Consider the following 19,228-nt stretch of genomic DNA (forward strand, 5'->3'; position numbering starts at 1 on the left):
CTAGGTGGATTTTGTGTTAATGCCATTGCATGCTAAATATGAAGCTTGTTAATGATGCATGTGATGGTGGATTGATGATTCTTGAATCTCCTTTTTAGCATTTTTGAGTGAGCACATATGTGCATTGGTTGCTAGATGGGGAAGAATCGGCTAGCAAGTTGTGTGCTAAGGCCGAATATAATTTTTGTAGGTTAATGAGTAATGCATGTGCTAAATTGATGGAAAGGGAGAGGATGCTTTACTAGTGTATATATGTGTGTGTTAGCCAAGTTTTGAAATTTAAACAAAAGGGTGTTTAGTCAATACAAGTGACCATACTTGTAGAATGTATTAAGTGTTGAAATCGGCCCCAAAATAGACATGCATATTCGGCCAAGGGGGAAAAATTAGCAAAAATGTTGAGTTTGATTCATGATTCCGTACATATGTGACCTTAATGTCTAATGTATAAATATGGGCTAAGTGCCTTGTGTTCCTCTTTTCGATGCTCAAATGATTAAATCAATTTATTTGTTTAATTAAGCTCAAGAGCAAAGGGAACTAAATCCGATAAAGGGAAGGAAAAAGTGGTCGAATAGCTATCGGAATCGTTCGACAACACCCGAGGTAAGTTCTTGAGTAAGAGAGCTTAAATTAAGATTTGATTAGATCATGTTTTAAGCAAATCAAAATCATGCTCTTTGTGTGTGGCTATTGAGCCGAAATTACAAGAATGATAAGTGTCTTGTGTTCGAGTTTTGCTAACGAAAATGAAATACGAATGTGCCATGATTTATTGTTAAATGTGCATGGTTATTTGAATGATGTCCGGGCTAAGTCCCGAAGGCTTTGTGCTAAGTGACCATATCCGGACTAAGATCCGAAGGCATTTGTGCGAGATACTAAATCCGGACTAAGATCCGAAGGCATTTGTGCGAGATACTAATTCCGGGCTAAGCCCGAAGGCATTTGTGCGAGTTACTAAATCCGGGTTAAGTCCCGAAGGCATTTGTGCGAATTACTATAACCGGGCTATGTCCCGAAGGCATTTGAACGAGGAGCTATATCCGGTTAAATTCCGAAGGTACGTGATTTGGGAATGAATGATCTTGCTGTAAAAATTTCAGTTAATACTCTAGAAACATCCCAACATTGAGGTATGTTTCGTATGTGCTTGAATTTAGTTGAGCCCTTACAAATAAGTATTCGCTCAGTTGATAAACGAGCTACCGGCCTTTGGCTAAGTTGATCTTTTGTGTATGTACATAAGGGTTGATAATGTGAAGCAAGTATGATATCGAAAATTTGTGCATATGAAATTATCCGTTTAGCTATTTGAATGCTATACTTTTGTTGTGCTGGAATTCCTTGCTCAAAACTTACTAAGCATAAATTGCTTACTCCGTTTCATTGCTCCTCTGTTTTATAGATTTGGTTCTCCAGCTATCGGACTCGGGATCTTGAGGTCAAAGTCGCCCACACTATCAAAGCCCCCTTTTGGTACAATTTTGGTTGAACTTTGAAATGGCATGTATAGGACTACCCGTTTGATGTGGGTCGTGGACCCTTTGGACTTGTATAAATTTTGGATAGCCATGCGAAAATGGCTTATATGTGTTTGAGTATAATGTTATAATCATTTGGTGTGGATATGCTTGACAAGGATTGGCCATGGGAATGGTTAATCACTTTCATAAATTGTGCTATTTATGCAAAAAGGGCTAGTTGAATCATGGAAACCATGAAATAGGTAAAGTCTACCTTAAAGGCAGATGCTGACAGCAGCAGTGATGTAGATTTGGAAAATCACTAAAAATAGTAGGAATGGAATTAAATAGTGAATAAATTATGTAAACGAACCTTGATGAATATATTTTCATAGGAAAGTAACGAAACAATCATACGGACAGTATGTTAAGAGATATTCAGGTTCTTGTGAGATAGGGCCAGAACGTTTTCTGGATTTCCTGTTCCGACTTTGGAAATTCATTATAAATTAACCAGAGACAATTAGGAGTCAAGCCATATATGTATAGATTCCTCTCTGAGTCTAGTTTCTATAGAAACAAACGGCATCAGTATTGAAGCTCTGTGTAGGGATATATCCAGGTCGTAATGCGCAAAGGTCAGTGTAGTCGATCCCTGTAACATGGGAGACTTTGACTAATAAACTGTACTAATTGGCCTGACCAAAAATTCTAGAAAAAATATGTAGATGGGCATATGGGTCTAGTTTGAGGGAAAAATCACGAAACTGAATTTTGAGTTGTGAAATTCAAGATATGATTTTTAAACCGACTAGTACGCAGATTGGCAGTGTCTGGGAAATATTTTTTATAAGGGGTTTAAAGTCTGTTAACACCTCGTGTTCGACTCCGGTGTCGGTCTCGGGTTCGGGTGTTACACGGAGAGGTGTTTTGGCTGGATGGGTGGGTTTTTTATTACTTGTTGCATTCATTCCGCATTCTGTCTGTCTATCTGATTACGAGACTAACTATATATAGATCAGGTGTTTCAGTACTGGTACGTTTGATTTGTTTGTGAAGATTCGTATATCGGATTGCCATTGATATTTTTTTTATTGTGACACTTCGGTGTTCATTTTTTTTGTCGTTTTCGAACTCACATTGAGCTCGTGTAGCTCACCCCCTTAGTTTTTCCCTTTGCAGGTACCCTCGTTTTCTGTAGCTGGACTTGGCTTGCCGGAGGTCTCGGAGTGATATGTTTTACACAGACTAATAAAATGAATTTTCAGACTTTTTAAATTTGTAAACTGTTTAAGACTGTAAAAATCTATAAAGATTGTGGTACAATCAAATTTTGGTTTTTCGTAAATAGTTTTTTTTTTGAATTCTAGAAACTTAAAACTTTACTTCCGAACGCCTTCGACGTGACTTGAATTCTCTGTTTTGAATCCTAAAGGGGCTAAATGGTTTAGTTCAATTTCAATAACTGTGTTCGTGGAAAATTTTAACTACTCGTTTGTAAAATTGTTTCAGATCACTTCAGTGATCAATGTAACCTCTGGGATTCAGTTTAAACTTCTAAGCCAGGTTTTGGGTCGTTACAGTCGTTACAGTCATTTCCTTTTGTGTCTAGTGTACTACTCGTTGTAGGGGAACACTTATAGAGTCGGTCATAGATCCAGAGAGAATAATTCAAAAAAATCGTTAACATCAATAGTAGTAGCAACAGCAGTAGCAACAGTAGATGCAAGATCCACCACCACCTGTGGTAGGCAAAGTGCCACATGAGAACTTGTTGTTCAACGAAGCTAACGATAATGTTTTAAGAGATCCACCAACACCACCACAACTACCCACAAATTTACATATGGCTTGTAACAAAGGAACCCTAAGAGATTACGTATTACCAAGTCCGGACATGGTTCAGGAAAGTATAACAAGGCCGGATATTACATCTAATAATTTTGAGATTAGACCGACAATGATTCAAATGATCTAAAATAATCTGTAATTTAGCGGCACAATGACAGAGGATCCGAATTAACATTTAAAATGGTTTCTCCAACTTAGTGATACTTTCAAGTCAATGAGGTCATTGATGATGCTATTCGTCTTCAGTTGTTCCCCTTTTCTTTGATTGATAAAGCCTTTTGTTGGTTAGGCCGCAAGCACCAGGTTCTATCAAGACATGGGATGAGCTCGCTGGAAAATTTTTACAGAAGTTTTACTCTATTAGCAAAGCAGTTCAACTAAGAAGAGAAATTGTTGTTTTTAGACGGAAATGGAAAGTTTTCACGAGGCTTATGAACGCTTTAAAACATTGATCCAAAAATGCCCACACTACAGATTTCCTGAGTGGATACGATTGCAAGTGTTTTACAATGAGCTCAATGCAAATGGAAAATCCAGATTAGATGGAGCAGCAAGAGGAGCTTATATGAATAGAACGTACAAGGATGCATACAAATTGATAAAAAACTTGGCGTTGAACTTCTGTCAGTGGCCTGTTGAACGATTGACATATCGCTAGAAACCAGCTACGGTAAAAGCTATCCAGGAAGATGATAAATACCAACAGTTAATAGATAGACTTAACTATATTAAATTCGCAAATAATGCATTGTCTGTATAAAGGAGACAAATAGCTCTTGCATTATATCAACAATCCTACTAAGAACATGAATTACATCTAGAATAGGGGTGGAAATCTTTACTCAAATGCTTACAACCCCGGTTGGAGAGATCACCAAAACTTGAGATGGGGAGGAAATCAAGGGGAGGTAATAATAATTCAAATTAAGATAAAACCACCAATTATGAACCTCTTTATCTGTAGAAACCTCAAGACAGTGTGAAACCAAATGACCATACTGTATGTGGTCAACGCCTGGATCGAATCAAAAGGGAGATGCATACAATGAGAAGAGAAGTAAAACATGTGCAATCTGAGTGCACTGATCCATCAAGAACATTGACTAAACTGGAGAATCAAATAAGCCAATTAGTGAGCATAGTGGGAGATATTAAACAGAAAATTGACACAGTCATACCCAGCAGCATAAAGAATAATCCTTGGAAAGTAGAAAAAGAGCAAGTAAAAGCAGTTGCTCTCTGTTTGGGTAAAATCTTGAGTAACCCGAAAAACTTGATACCAATGGATGCAATAGGGGATGCAGAAGGCTCTTCAGAAAAAACCTAAGAAGCTAATTAGGAAACAGAACCAGAGGAGGTCATCGAACCAATAACTGAACCAAAGAAGAGAGTAAAAGACACGGCCAATAACACATATGTACCGTTTCCTTCCAAATTAGAAGAGAAACATAATAGGAATGAGGACGAGTTTGTAAATTTTCTAAACTTGTTCAAAACATTGAATGTCAACTTGCCACTAATTGAATTAATTGAGAAAGTTTCAAAGTACACTAAATTTTTGAAAGAAATCATGTCTAGGCATAGGAAAGTTAGGGTACGAGGGCAAGTCAATATCAATGCATCCTGTAGTGCTATTATTTCCAAACAGGTACCCCAAAAATTGAAAGATTTGGAAAGCTTTATGATTCCAATAAAGATAGGGAGAATTTATTTTAATAAGGTTCTATGCGATTTAGGAGCTAGTATAAACTTAATACTCGTATCTATTTATGAAAAACTCGGGGTAGGGGACCTTAAAACACTCAAATCACATTATAATTAGCTGATAGATCTGTTGTCCAACCGAAGGGAGTGTTAGAGGATGTGCTAGTTAAGGTGCATAGTTTTATTGTCCTAACATTTTTTTTCATCTTAGATTTTAAAAAGGATAGAGATACCTATTTTGTTAGGAAGACCCTTTCTAACCATCTCCAGTGCCACTACCAGAGCCACTATTGATTTAAAGAAAAATGAGTTAACTATGAAAATTAATGGTGAAACTGAAACTTTCAGATGTGGGTCTCATCAAAGTGAGGAAAAGTGAAGGAAATCAATGGAGAAGTGTCATTCCATATTTACCTCCAACTACACTTGTAACACCCCTACCCCATATCCGTCGCCGGAACAGGGTTACGGAGCATGACCGAAGTTTACAAAAAAAATATAATTAATTAATGTAATTTACTATTCATATCTGAATCCAATCATATTCAATCATATTTTCCCTTAAATAGACCCTCGAAGCCCAATTTATGCATTAGAAATAAGTCGGGACTAAATCGAAAACTCAAAGAATTTTTTGCAAAATTTCAAAATTTTTCTTAGAAGCAGGAGACACACTCCCATGTAGGTAGACCATGTGGCTCACACGGCCAAGTGACACACTCGTGTCTTAGGCCGTATCGACATTTGAGGTAAGGCACACGGCCGTGTCTCAGCCCATGCTAAAAATTAGGGTAGCTACTAACTTAGGTCACACGGCCAAGCCATATGCCCGTGTGCTAGGTTGTGTAAGCATACTGACTTGCATTAATTAGGTACAGGGTTCACACGGCCAAGCCACATGCCCGTGTGTTAGACTGTGTGTTACACACAGCTGAGACACACGCTCGTGTCTCTGCTCGTGTGAAAATACCTAGGCATTCTGTTTCTCAATTTTAAGGATGTAGGGGACACACGGCCAAACCACATGCCCGTGCGAATGGCCGTGTGTCACACACAATTGAGATACACGCCCGTGTAGACGAAAATAGGCCATTTTCAAGGCCACTTTTCTCACCCAAAATTGCCTTCCACCTACGATAACACTGAAATACATGCACCAACCAATTCAGGACATTAAAACCAAGCCAAAACCAATCTTATACATGATATATCATCACACGTATTTAAATAATCAAACTTACCTATTTGTATAATCATATAAGTTTATCAAAATTCAATCTATCATACCAAGCACATATATATTAAATATGATATAATCTCCTACACAAACATCAAATATGGAATGGCTAGTTACAACCAACCATATACATACCATCATTGGGCAATTTAACCTATACACGCCATTATACCAAAATAAGTTTGTTATTTATACCAAAATGAGTTGAAGGATAGTGTGATGATGCTCCGACCGACTTCCAACCTTTACGAGCTTCCGAGCACTATAAAACAGAGAAAAATAAATAGAGTAAGTATATAATGCTTAGTAAGTTCGTATAACTGGAAATTTAACTTACCATTCATTTCCATTAAAATAAACATGAAAAATGCATCAAATAAGTTTGGCTAATAGCCTAAACACCCAACTTCATCAAAACATGTTAGTCATTATAATTCACACAATTGCCAAGAAACATGAATAAGCTTATCATGTAATAACTTTCTTACTCATATACTTTTCTTATCATATTTCCATATAACATATACATTTCTATGATAAATCATCTCAAGTTCAGTTTAGCCATATAAGAACTTTCCCCGTTAAATTTGTTTGAAATATCGATGGATACACATGTAGTACACTTAAAGTGTACAAAATCGTAATCCGTCAATTCATATTCAGGGGTACTCATTAGAGCACATAATCCGGAAGCACTCTCTCAAGCCATTTAACAAGAAGTTCATGTGAGCCATGTAACGAGAAGCTTATCTGAACTATATAACAGGAAGCTCATAAGAGCCGTAATCAGGAAGTTCACATAAAACTTTTAATCAGGAAGCTCACAGAGAGCCTTTAAATGGGAAGCTCATGAAGAGCCATTAATTAGGAGCTCCGGATAGCCATATATCAAGAAGTTCAAGTGAGCCATATCAGGACACTCACAAAGAGCCGCGTTTGTGTCTGCAATATATGCAGGATCACAACCGATCATATAACAGGACGCTCACAAAGAGCTGCGGTAGTATGCAACAGATGCAAGATCACTACTGATCAGGATGCTCGTAGAAACCATATAATGGGAAGGTCGAGAGAGCTTATAACAGGATGCTCATAGGAGCTGTGGTGTGTCCGCAACACATACAGAACCACACCCAATCGGGAAATCCTATATCTATCGAATTTCATTATTCAAACGGGATTTAATATTTATCGGGCTCTGTCGGATATGTAACCCATTTCATATATTTGGCATTTATACAATTCACATACACAACATTCAATTCAAACATATTAATATACATAATTTAGTTACACGAGCTTACCTCAACACTTGTTTGTATACGAGAATCTACTAATCAGATACTTTTTGTTTTCCTCGATCCAACTCCGTACTAGGCCTATTCGAATCCAGTTAAGCTTGCTTGAAATTCTCTTTCTTAGCTAGGGTTTCCATAGAAACTTTTGGGGAAGATGATGATATGAAATTATTTTATTCATTTAATTAACTTATCATCCATTAAATTTTCAGCTTTCTTATTTAGTCCTTTTCTTTTTTCTAATTTTTCATGGATGAATCATCATAAATATCTAATAACTTTGATTAATGGTCTATTTGCCTTATAAGGACCTCAAATTTTGAATTCCATTATTATTTGATCCTTCTAACTACTAGAATTCAACTTTTACACTTTATACAATTTGGTCCTTTTCTCCTAATTAAACATGAAATTAGTAAAATTTTCTTAACAAAATTTCATATGTTATTCCTATCATAATGCAGAACATGCAATAATATTAAAATATTTTTTCTTTTTGACTCAGATTTGTGGTTTCGAAGCTACTATTCTGATTTAACTGAAAATGGGCTGTTAAACTCTGAATCCAAGGATACGCCTACTATGATTAATGCATTGTTAAAGAGCAGGTATAAATAAAGATACAGGTGGAATAGAATGAAAGGATATGGCGGCTGGTGGACAAATGTGAAAAGAGATGTAAGTGGGAACACGACGGAGGAACTGCTGGACGAATTTGGCAGTAAAACATGATGAAATTTAAAATTCATTTTTCCTGTATATTATTGTCTAATTAACTAAGCATATAGTTTAGATTCTAAATTTTATTTGATATATGTTTATTTTTAGATCGAGACATCCTCAAGATGGAAATTTGGGCTAAAACAGAGTTGGTGTTGCAACACCCCGCACAGAATGCTAGAATTGGAAATAGCACCTCGATATCGCGACCTGACCTGACAGTGAAACCTGACCATTTTGGCCAATTTTTAACCATCTAACCACATACTTTTTAACCTAAAAAATCATTACTCACCCACTTAAACACTTTTTCACCCCTTAATCTTCCCAACCTTCTCAAATCTCTTAAAACCAAAAAACCTAATTTTCACTTCTTCTTATTTACAAACTCCATCTCTCAATCATATTTAGTGCAAGACAAAATGGTAATACTCAAGGGAACAATAGACGTCGTACAAAACAAGTTCAAAAAACTTTACGAGGTTAAGGGTTCTGAACTTAGATTTTTACTAGTCTATCAAATTTCTTTGCTTGATATTTCAGTTTAGTTCTTAGTTTAACGATAATGTCTCCTAGAAAAGTTAGACAAACTAATGAAATTGAGCCATTGCGGTTAAAAATCCCTCTGGTTTTGCAAACCCTAGTGTTGAAAAATATTTTAATGAACTTCAAGGGAAAATATTTATTCAAGAGAGGGGATTTGGTCTGTTGATGATCATTTGTAGGGAGATATGACCTTTATTTTGGTACCATAGGTCGGAACATTTTTGGACAATCCCGAAAGATATTGTTGTGGTCCCGATAGTTTAAGAATTCTAAGCATATTTGTTGGATTATGAGTCTAGAAATTTTGATGGCCATATATGGGATACTGTATCTGTGTGGGGGATAAAAGTTAAAGTAACCCCTCGAATTATTTGTGATTTTTATAATGCTCCATTCTATGACTAAGATTTTGATGAAACCGGTTTGGAATACTTTAGGGATATAGATACGGGCAATATTATAAATTACTTAATAGAGGGAATGGGCGAATGGAAATACCTCCCAAGTACTAGTATCCCTACCTCCTTCAATCAAGCTATCATGTTGCCAGAGGTCAAAATCTGGATTCAATTTGTGTGCACGCAAATAGTTCCTACTTTAAATGTATCTAATGTTAATACCTTTCGAGCAATTATACTTTATGCTATTTTGCAGAACAAAGAAGGTGTGTATTGGAAAGTGGATCCACCAAAACATGAAGAGATGTATTAGTGGCCAGAAAGTGGGAGTGTTCTTTCCCCACTTAGTGATGACCTTATCCAAAAAAGCAAGCATGCCCATGGCATCCACCGAGCAGTCACTGAAAACATCCCGACATATCATCGGTGATACTTTGTTCCAATAGTACAAAGAGCTACGAGCTAAACAAATAAAAGATTGGAATAAACGACAACAAAAAGCAATGACTACACCAACTTCATCACAAGGGTTGATATAAGCTCAATAGGAAGTTGGTGAGAGTAGTCATCCTAAAATTTACTGGAAGATACAGTGGATGCAAGAATTAGGGCCAATATTTTGAGAATTTACGAGGAAAAACAATATCAGGGTTCTTAATTATACACCAGACATGTTTGGGCCTAAACCATTCAGATAGGAGGAAGGAGAGCCTAAAAGTGAAGAAGAATGAGAAGGAGTCGGAAGCAATGAGATGGATGATGAGGAGGATGATTAGAACTTAATTTTGTTTTGGGTTGTATTAAACTTAAAGATGACTTCAAGTTTTTTTTAGGAACAAGATAGAAATGAATTTTTAGTTACTTTGTTTTGTGGTTGGTTTTGATTTTCTATGTAGGAATTCCACATGAAGGAAACACAACAAATTTGAACTATCAACGAGCAAAGGAGGAAGCACCCACCAATACCAGATAGCACGAACACGATGAATCGAGTAACTTCTTTCCTTGTTCTTTTCCAAACTACACATTGAGGATAATGTGTTAACTAAAGTGTGAGGGGTAACATAAAAAGTTTGTATCAATTTTTATGCTTTCTTTTTGATTTTTCTTGTCTATTGTGTGCTTGAGCTTATAGAAATACAAGTGTTTGGTTAGGAGCATGTACATAGGTTGCTTGTGTTTATAGATAAATTTGGCATAATGATAGGTGATTTTAAATTTTTGAGTATTAGACTACTAAGTTCTATACATTACACTGTAAATAGGCATTAAGTAATCAACTGTACCAAATGATATAGAAAATACAAGGAAACAACCATGCTAGTATGAATGATAAATGGTTGAATTTGAGTTTGTTTGATTAATTAAATTTGTGCATGTTGAGATATTTAAGGGATGACCTAAGGTATTGTTTGGAACACATCCAAAGCCAAAAAAATAGCCTATATTCATTCACCCCTAGTATCAATTTTTTAGCCTGAAAACACTTCTTGATGAACCTCATTACAAAACACGAGCCTGAAACATTAAGTGTATTTTCCTTTTACCTTTGGTCCTGAACTGCACGACTATAGACGTCTGGCCATATATATTGCGGGTTAAGTAGATATATCGTGACGAATTTTGTAAAATAGAGTGAAATAGGACAGATTGGTGTGATATAGAAACTATAGGTTAACCAAAAGTGTAGAACAAAAGAAAATTTCAAAAAAAATCAATACAAGTAGAAAAAGTTCTTGAAAAGCAAAAATCATTTCTGAGTGAGATGAATTGAAAAAGAAAGTGATAAAGTCACAAGAATAAGAAAAAACCATTCATCAGTGCATAAAAACTCGTAGGCTGGCCATAGTTACTATGTTATGCTTTGATTTCCTATGTTGAGAAACAATGAAGCTGGGAGAATGAGAAATAAGATGGTGAGAACGTAAGGGTCGCTAAAAGGGAAGAATAGGGATCGATACGATATGCCAAACTATTTTCGTGTTTATAGCCTTTTGAGGCTTATTATTTTTGAATTTCATACCTGTCATAAGCCTCAAAACGTTACAGGCCAGAAATTCCTATGTAACCTAAATATCCTTATGCATAAATGGGCATTATATTAAATAATCACATAAACTGCTATTTATATTCTGCTAGGATAATTAAATTACTTGTATGATTTGTTGATGGATTCCCACAGGTGAGGCCCTTAATGTTTGTATACTTTGTAATGCACTGAACTTAGATGTCTGAGGTCAGAAGTGGTAAATCAATTATTTGTCATGTCAAAATTATTATTAAGTATGAAATGCATAGTCATGTGCTCCAAAGTCAATACTTGTATCATATTTGCTCAAGGGTTGTCTTTTTTATTTCTTATTTTTGTTTGTGTTGTTTGAGGGCAAGTTAATTTTCACACTTTAGGATCTTGAAAAAAAACATTATCATTAGGTTTTAATTATGTTTTAGTAAGTTTTTTTAAAATTAATAAAATGTGCAAATTGAGTCTTTTATTAACCTTAGGGGCTGAATGAGGCCTAAGGGTGAACTAATGAACTTTATAAGTTTGAAGAAGACCATTAGAAGGCATACTAAACCGGTATTGGTCACTATGTCGCAACACGAAATAATCAAATGTCGTAACATAGGGAGTAGAATGGAGAAATCATAAGACTGCCGTTGATGTTGCGACACAGCCTAAGGGTATCGCGGCATACCCTGAAGACATACTAAGAGGAGTATACTGACTCTTCTGTCATGACATCGACTTGGATGAGAATTAACATGAGCTAGGAGGTGTTTTTTTCTGTACAATCAAACTTAATGCTCAGGAACATTAGCTAACCTAGGGTTAAGGATGACGACCACCTAAAATCTATAAATAGGCTCATTTGTCACACATTATGAACACCAATTACTTAGTTTAGAATTATGCTTTTAATTTTAGTTTAGTTTTTCTCTTTTATTAGGTTTTAGATTTACTTTTAGTTTGCTCTTTATTTTTATCTCGAGAGATCTGATTTTTGGAGACAACCAAACTTTTTGGATTCACGTTCATTCTTAATACAAATCATGCTTTTCTTTAAACTCTATAGTTTTGATTCATTTATCATGTTTTCTAACACTCTTAGCCTGTATTCGTTGCCAGAATAGGGTTACGAGGTATTACCGATCATATCACATCATTCACAAACAAATTTCATGCACTATTTCATCATATCTCATTCATTCAAAAACACATTGTCCCTTATATAGGTCTATGAGACCTTAAAACATGCTTTAAAGAGGTTTGGGACTAAACCAATAACATTAGCAAACTTTAAGAAACTTAGAAAAATTTTAAAACTTTAAAGACTCACATGCCCGTGTGAATAGGCCGTGTGCCACACGCGGCAATAGACACGCTCGTGTGCCTAGGTCGTGACAAAACAGGGCATACATATTGACTTCACCACACGGCTTCAAGACACACCCGTGTGCCTTGGCCATGGTCGAAACTACTTAGTTATATGGCTAATCACACGCCCGTGTGTTTATCCCGTGTACCCTTCAAAATGGCCACACACGCCCGTGTACCAAGGTTGTGTGCCTTACATGGCCACCAAACACACCCGTGTGCCTAGGCCGTGCTCGAGATTTACTTGCATAACTAAGTTACAGCAGACACACGGTCGAGACACACGCCCGTGTGCTCAACCGTGTGAGGTGAAATTTGGCTTGGTTTAAGCCATATTTCCCACCTATCTCAAGCATACCAAACCACAACATTTTTTCATCATTTGCATACATTTAAAGGAAACCAAACATGCCAATTCAATCACATATTAACCTATATAACATCAACCTATTAAATATGCCAACATCATCACAACTTACCAAAGTTCCAAATGCATAAATTCATTACTTTAATATCCCATAATAAACCATCACATAAACATTATAAACATCATATATCTCACTTATCCAACACATCATTTAGACCAACTTATGGGCCATATATATAACAACATTAACAAGCCAAATTTCATGGCTAATATTCACAACAGAAAACATACCAAGATGTCACTAGCCTATACATGCCATATACTATATATACAATTCTCAAAATGGTACTAAAATAGATGTCTGATAGTGTAAATGAGTCGCTGACTATCCGTGGATCCGAGCTAGCTTTATAACATTGTAAAACAAAATATTTCACACAGTAAACTTTACAGTTTAGTAAGTTCATGATATAATACATTTAATACATCAATCCAATAATTTAATCTCTTAACTAACACTTAATATTATTCATCACATTACTTATACTTATCCAAAGTTGTATCTTATTATCATACTACATCTTTAAGCATATGACAAGCATTCATAATGCTATACAATACAACTCATTTCATCATTCATTTACATAGTCTCTCATCTATATCAAACACAATATCATCAACCACATAGGTTCTGTACATACCTGTACCATCGCATTCTTACCTATCACATTTATCACTTCAATGCTCGATGCTCAATTTCATTCAATCATCTTTAGACGTTGATAAATCGTAATTTATAAATGTTTTTATCCCATGATTAGCACATTTATGGATGGTTTCTCTTTAGATTTGGTGAATTCGATGCTCCTAATTCTTTAATTTCATGTTTTATACTTAGGTGAGCATAGGAGAGTAAAAAGAGCGAGAAACGGGCCGAAAACGAAGAAAATGGATCCACATGGGAAATCAACACGGCCTGGACTTCCTCACACGGGCGCGTCACATGGCCGTGTCCCTTTGGCAGGATCGAAGCACGACTTACATGGGTAAACTATACGCCCGTGCCTATTCAACAGCCTTGACCATGGGCTGGAGTAATCGCACACGGGCGTGTCCCTGTCAAGCCCAAGTACAGTCCTATTTGGAAAAGGCCAATTTTGAGGGCTCTTAGGCATTCTAAAGCCTATTTAAACACCTGAGGAGGCACTTAGGAAGGGGACGCAGAGTAGGAGGCAAGGAATTACTCAAGGAAAGACGATTGGTCCATCTTAGAAGCCAGATTCATCATCAAGACTGAATATCTCCCTTCAATTTCCATTCAGGGGTTTTGGGTTTTCTTTATGTTTTGTATTCATTATTCTTTTGAGATGTTTTCTTCTGTAATTATGAACTAAACCCCCAAATACCTAAGGGGAATGAAACCTAAGACAGATCTTGTTATTATTATATGAATTGTATGATAAATATTTGACTTGTTCTTAATTATGTGTTCTTAATTCTTGTTTTAATATTCCAGGATATTGATTCGATTTAATGCTCTTATCCAGAAGAGGAATAGACCCTGTCTAAGAGTAAATTTGTCATAATTAAGCGGAGTTGATTGCATGCCTAGAGATAAGGTGATAAGATTTTGCCGGATTAGGGTGAAACCTAATAAGGGGATCCACAGATCGAGTTAATGCAACACTAGGGCGTTAATTAGAAACAGATTTCAATTAATCAACCTAGTGTTAGACGTTATTTGTCTCGAGAGAGATAATAATATAACTTAGGGATTTCTACGGATCAAATCAAATGAATAAATCGTCTGATTCAGAGTCAAATAACAAGTGAAGTCTAGGTGGAATTTTCCTTGGGTATTGTCTTAATCAATCGAGTTTTCCCAAAAGCTTTTTTTTTCCATTTTTCTCTCTGTGCACTCTTAGTTTAGTTAATTAGTTTAGATAAACAAATCCCTTAATTTTTAGGCTAGATAATAAAAAGAAACTAATTACTAGTACTATTGGTTTCTTTGGGTTCGACAATCCAGTCTTGCTAAAGCTACACTACTGTTCGATAGGTACACTTGCCTTCATTGTGATAATAGTTAGTTTCAAGAACGATTAATTATAAATTTTTAAAACCTGTCACGAATATCACATATCAAGTTTTTGGTGCCGTTGCCGGGGAACTAGGATATTTGGAACACTCGATTTTTATTACTTTAGCCATTCTACTTTATTTGCAATTTTAATTTTTATTTTCTTTTCTAATTTTTCTTTTATTCGTTCCTGGCAGGTTTTTATAGTGTATAACTAGAAGAAACCCGTCGGGACCATTACTGTTTGATAGTGAGATCTATCGTACAGTTTGCAGAAACCGAAGAGAAATAAGGGGAAGCTTACGATGCACAGAGGAAGAGTAAGAGGACGATTCTTCAACCATAACCGAGGAGATGGCTGAAAACCAAGAAAATCCGCTACCTCTGCGATTGCTGTCAATCAGAATCTTGGTCCGCGCACTATGTATGATTATGCTAAACCTTCTTTAACAAGAACTGAATCGAGCGTAGTTAGACCTGCTGTAGCTGCAAATACTTTTTAACTGAAACCTAACACAATTCAAATGATATAGCAATTTGTTCAGTTTGATGGTTTGCAGGACGAAGATCCCAACGCTCACTTGGCAAACTTTTTGGAACTATGTGATACATTTAAAATTAATGGCGTTTCTGATGACGCCATTCGCCTTCTGTTATTCCCTTTTTCATTGAAAAACAAAGCTAAAAAATGGTTGAATTCGTTACCACGAGGGTCAATCACTACTTGGGAACAAATGACCGAAAAGTTTTTATTAAAATATTTTCCGCCCATTAAAATGACTAAATTACGTAATGATATCTCTTCTTTTGTGCAGATGGATTTAGAAACACTCTACGATGCATGAGAGAGATACAAGGACCTCTTGAGAAGATGCCCTCACCATGGGTTACCACTCTGGCTACAGGTTCAAACGTTTCATAATGGCTTGAATCCTTCGACTCGAAAAATGGTTGACGCACCCACTGATGGGACTATCAATAATAAAACACCTGAAGATGCTTATGAATTTATAGAAGAGATGTCACTGAATAATTATCAGTGACAAGTCACGAGGACAAAGCCAACAAAAGCAGCTGAAGTTTATAACGTCGATTCGGTCACCATGCTCTCTAATCAGGTAGAACTCTTGAATAAGAAAATTGATGGTTTTCTTAGTTCTTTACAGGTTCACCCAGTAATGCAGTGCGAAGCAAGTGGAGGTGGATCGAGCAATCCAGAATACCCATCCTATGGCCACAATATGGAGAACAAGCAGTTAAATTACATAGGTAATAATCCTCAATCTCAAAATAATCCGTATAGCAATACTTACAATCCAGGATGGAGGAATCACCCAAATTTTTCATGGGGAGGCCAAGGGAATCAGAGACCACCACCACCTCCAGGCTTCCAACAACCACCCTACGAACAAGAGAAAAATCCGAACCTTGAGGAGATGCTAACAAAATTCATCTTGGTGTCAGAAACTCGTTTTCAAAATACCGAGACAACACTTAAAAATTAACAAGCATCGATCCAAGGGCTCGAAACTCAGATAGGTCAACTCGCTAAATTGATATCTGAATGACCACAAGGTAGCCTGCCGAGTAACACTGAATCTAACCCAAGGGAGCAAATCAATGCAATTAACATTCAAGATGAGGAAGGGCTAGTTGCACTTGAACCAGAACCGAGGCAAGAAACAGTGGTAAGTAAAGGTAAGGGTGAGGTGGACCACAATTACCAGAAACCGGTAAGTAAAGAATACAAACCTCGTATGCCATACCCAAACGCGACAAGGAAAGACCATACAGAAGAACAATTCGGTAAATTCCTTAAATTATTAAAGAAGTTACATATTAACTTACCGTTTATTAAAGCTCTTTCGCAAACGCCAAACGTAGTCAAATTCTTAAAGGAGCTTTTAACAAATAAGTGAAAGTTGGATGAGGTGTCGCATGTAAAACTAAATGCGGTTTGCTCACCCATACAACAGAATAAGCTGGCAAACAAATTAAAAGATCCAGGGAGTTTTACGATTCCCTGTTTGATTGGTAGCTTAGATGTAAATAATGCTTTGGCTGATTTAGGGGCTAGTATCAATGTCATGCCTTACAAAATGTTTAAGGAACTAGGTCTTGGGAAACCCAAACAAACTAGGATGAGTATTCAATTAGCCAATAAAACAATCAGATTTCCTAGGGGGATTATTGAAGATGTACTCGTTAAAATTGAAAAATTTATATTCCCAGTTGATTTCATTGTTCTAGACATAGAAGAGGATAGTAACGTTCCTTTTAATTTTAGGAAGGCCCTTTTTAGCAACCGCTAGAACAATAATTGATGTTGGCACAGGTGAACTCACACTTCGTGTGGGGGACGAAACAATCACTCTTCAAGCTCGTAATTTGAGTAACACATCAAAAATTGAAGGTGGTTGTATAAATCATTCTACTAAAATTGACCATGTGGTGCAACCCACTTTGTAGGAAATAAGTTCGAAGAACCTACATGAGCCATGTTCAAGCAACAACAAAGGACCTATCTATGAAGAATGAAGGCTACAAATCGAGGAACTAGATGAATGGCAGATACAGAAATCGAGAACACCCGAAAAACCAAAACCGAGCTAGGACGAGCTCAATACATCACCAAATTAACTTAAGGTTGTAGAAAAAGTACTACTAGATGCAGCAGATCCTTGCATTACCACTTCTGAACCTAATGAAGAAATTCCTCTCACAGTACTCAGTATTTTCCTATATGGTACAGTCGAGGTAATTCACCCCAAATTCAGAACTTTTAAGGTAAACAATACTCGTCTTAAACCTTATATTGATAAAGTTGATAGCAGGGATGAGGAGTGTAAACTCTTTGAGCCACCATGATCACACACCAGAGAGGTAAGTCAAGCTTAGACTATAAATAAGCACTTCTCGGAAGGCAACCCGAGCACTAAAGTAATGATTTATTTAAATTCTAGGTTTTCACATCTAGCCTACTAACTGAGTCTTGAAACACAAGGTTTTCCCATCCACACGGCCAGGCACAAGGGTGTACCTTAGGCCGTGCACACACCACAGGAGGAGACACGGCTGTGCGATACGTCTGTGTGAAAACAGGGAAAAAATTTTTCCCCAACACGGGATGCGATAAGTCGCCACGGCCGTGTGATAAGGCTGTGGGCTAAACTGCCAAACCAACACAGGCGTGCAACACCACACGCCCTACCTGCCAAGCTGCCAAACCCCTCACTATTCATCATCTCTCTCCCCAAAAATCCCTAACCCTAGCTGCTGCAATGCCACACACCCTACCTGCCACGCCCGTGCGCCGCCTACAACACTGTTTCCGACGACCCAAGCTTCTCTATTTTGCGTTTGTTTACTCTTTTCTCTCTATTTTCTTTAAATATTTTGCCTATTTCATGATTTCTCTGATCAATTTGACTATTTTAAGTGAATATTCATAGTAGAATAATAATACTTATGCTTTTCATTAAAGAATATTGCCATTTTTCATATTACATTTATCCATTTTTCTCGTTTCCATGGATTTTATGCTTACCCATATGCATTCATACATTAGATATTCCCATCGTATTGTTCTCATAGGCTTATTTTAATAACTTGATATATTTGCTTTAGTTGTTTTAGTTTTGTTCTCTTCATCTAATACGCGAGTCTCATGAAATATTCCTATTTAGTTTTGTGTTTCCATGCTATTTTTGGGGCGTATTGGTTGAACTTCAACTTTTCAATGCAGGTATACAATGTTATCCTGACGTAGTAAGAAAACCGCTGTCCCCGCCTCGAAGAAAAGGAAAGGAGCAACATCATCTTCGGGTTCTACCATGGAGATTAGGCACCCTTTCCTCGAGTTCTCCTTGGGACCCCAGGAGGAGCTATTTCAGATATTGCGGGCCTGACCCCTAGGTGTGGGCCGCTGCATTGACTGGGTCGCACTTGAACAAAATCAGATGGCTGACGCGGTCCGAGCCCTCTTGACGACTGAACAGTGGGGGCTCTTTTTTGAGATCATCGAGCCAACATAACTCGAGCTCACAATTGAACTATGCTCGACTTTCCATCTCCAAGTTGTCATGACAAACTTTGATGATCCTGGAACGGTCCAATTTTGCCTTAGTGGTCTAGTGCGCCAGTTAAGCTTACCCAAGTTCGGGATTGCATTAAGGCTGTACA

At 36.8% G+C, this 19,228-nt stretch overlaps 1 non-coding gene across 1 annotated transcript; it reads right to left on the bottom strand.

Moving 5' to 3' along the window:
• Nucleotides 1-15,828: 15,828 nt before the first annotated feature.
• Nucleotides 15,829-15,935, bottom strand: LOC121205749 (small nucleolar RNA R71). The gene has a single exon (XR_005900824.1). It is a non-coding gene; the product is annotated as a small nucleolar RNA R71 (small nucleolar RNA).
• Nucleotides 15,936-19,228: the final 3,293 nt, after the last annotated feature.

Source organism: Gossypium hirsutum, chromosome A08 (genome assembly GCF_007990345.1).
Source record: "Gossypium hirsutum isolate 1008001.06 chromosome A08, Gossypium_hirsutum_v2.1, whole genome shotgun sequence".
Lineage (NCBI taxonomy): Eukaryota > Viridiplantae > Streptophyta > Magnoliopsida > Malvales > Malvaceae > Gossypium > Gossypium hirsutum.